Genomic DNA, 2323 nt, shown 5'->3' with positions numbered 1-2323 from the left:
TAAAGCCCGAGGTCTAATATTTAAAAGAGAAAAAGATACAGATAGGTTGTATGAGTGAGCCTAAAAGAAGGCCCAACTCACAAAATACAACACACATAAAATCCTAAATAAAGTAAAGATACATAAAGATAAAAAACCAAAAACCACCAATGGGCAAAAAAACGTTAGGGACATTCCACTTTAGTCCTCCCTCTGTCTCTAGTTATCGTAATGAAGCTGACTAACAAATTGGTAAGGTGCATATCATTACCCGAAACAACCAAAGTATCATCCATTATATTCCTGAGCTCAAATAGGTCTCCATTTTTTGTCTTCCTCCTGGATGTGTGAACCTGTCATCCCTCATCCGAGGATTGACTCATCTGATAAATGGATTGGTCCAAAGGTGGTCAGACAGGTGTAGGCTGTTGCACATCATGATATATATATATATATATATATATATAGAAAAAGCCCAAGGACTAATATTTTAAAGAGAAAAATATACAGATAGGTTGTATGAGTGAGTCTAAAGAAGACCCAACTCACAAAATGCAACACACACAAAATCCCAAATAAAACAAAGATACATAAAGATAAAAAACTAAAAACCACAAATGGACAAAAAAACACTAGGGACATTCCATTTTAGTCCTCCCTCTGTCTCTAGTTCTCGTAAGGGAGCTGACTAACAAATTGGTAAGGTGCGTACCATTACCCGAAGTAATTAAAATATCATCCATCAGATTCCTGAGCTCAAATAGGTCTCCATTTTTTGTTTTCCTCCTGGATGTGTAAACCTGTCATTTCTCATCTGAGGATTGACTCATCTGATAAATGGATTGGTCCAAAGGGGGCCAGACAGGTGTAGGCTGTTACACATCATGATTCCTATGAGCTTGAGTAACATTAACATCTTTCTCGACCTGATGAGGCGGTAGTGAAGCAGTAGAAGTATTGTCACTTGTAATATCAGTGATAAGTTCTAGAGCAGGTGGATCTGAAGAATCTCACTCGTTCCCACGATAGGAGGTTCCAAAGACGGGGGAGCTACAATATTGTGTGGAGACTGAATGGTTGACATATTGCCTGCGAGGATAGTGACGTCTTCAGGGGTATCATTTTAATGATCAATAGTGTTAATAACTTGGAGCTGATCAGGAGGAGATAGATTTACTCCCTTTGGTGGATCACTTTACTTTTTTGGTCTGAGGTGGGGGTGTAGATGGTGACATTGAGAACTGGAGTGGTCAAACATACGACAGTTAGAACAATACGAAGGAAAATGCTCAATCATTACCTTTTGCCAATATCCATGGTGTTGTGTGCCCAACCAAATTTCCTCAGAAGCGGTTGAAGTGATGCCTCTTTTAACAAGCACTCTAGCTTTAAATAGACGAGAAAGATTAAAAAGTAGGAATGTTCGTTTTGAGTGGCTTATCATAAGCTGAGGCAATATAGTATAACACTTTTTGAGTAAAATAATGAAATTTCAGACCAGTGAGGCGAATCCAAACCGGAATGATTTGTGGTTCCGTTTGTGGGTCAAAATCTACAGATCATTTCAAAATTTTCATTGTTCTGTTATCCATCCAGATTATCCTTATAGCAAGTAATCACGTGTAATCCTCTTCATTATTAAGTTGAATAAGAATGTTTTTCATCTAAAAGTCTAATTTTTTACTCCCCAATAAGGTACATAAGCTCAAATTTCTTACGAATAAGCTTCATTTTGTGATGACCATACAAAAATTTTCTAATTAAATTCAGACGACAGGAGGAAGCAAGTCGAATATATTCAGTTTCTGTAAAAAAGATGACAAACTTCACATTCTTCCTACCAGGTTTCTTGATGTCCTCCACCCACTCAAACGAAACATGGAAATAACACAATTTAGAAGTACGTGAGTCGTGGACACCCGCAAGGGCAACAACATACGATCTATCAGAAGTCATCCCCAATAGATGTAGGTACCGCGTTAAGAACAGTGAAGAAAGCAAAGAGCAAATTATGATTCTAGAATAGGGAGCAACGATTCGAGCAGTCACCTCAGCAGTAGACAGAGATGAAGGACTGTGAGCGACAACAAAGAGACGCCCCCAAGCCCGAAGACTTATCGAGACAATGACGACCCGCTGAAGAAGTCCGCTCCTAGATGTCCTTTAAAAGTTGAAGGACCGCAAGAGGCAGCTAAGACGACCTGCCGACTTCATGTGAGAGCCTCTGATTCTCGGGAAAACGAACAGAAAGAGCCGCTGCGACGCGATGATGAAAATTGGCTACGAAGACGAAAAGGTCGCCATAGGCAAACCCTAACATATATATATATATAAAGCCCGAGGT

General features: G+C 39.3%; 1 protein-coding gene across 2 annotated transcripts in view; it reads left to right on the top strand.

Moving 5' to 3' along the window:
• The window catches only part of LOC110030777, a 32440-nt gene that overhangs the window by 11111 nt on the left and 19006 nt on the right, over window positions 1-2323 (top strand). The window lies entirely within an intron of this gene.

The sequence above is a fragment of the Phalaenopsis equestris genome, unplaced genomic scaffold (genome assembly GCF_001263595.1).
Source record: "Phalaenopsis equestris unplaced genomic scaffold, ASM126359v1 Scaffold000761, whole genome shotgun sequence".
Lineage (NCBI taxonomy): Eukaryota > Viridiplantae > Streptophyta > Magnoliopsida > Asparagales > Orchidaceae > Phalaenopsis > Phalaenopsis equestris.
This window is presented reverse-complemented; position numbering and strand designations above follow the sequence as displayed.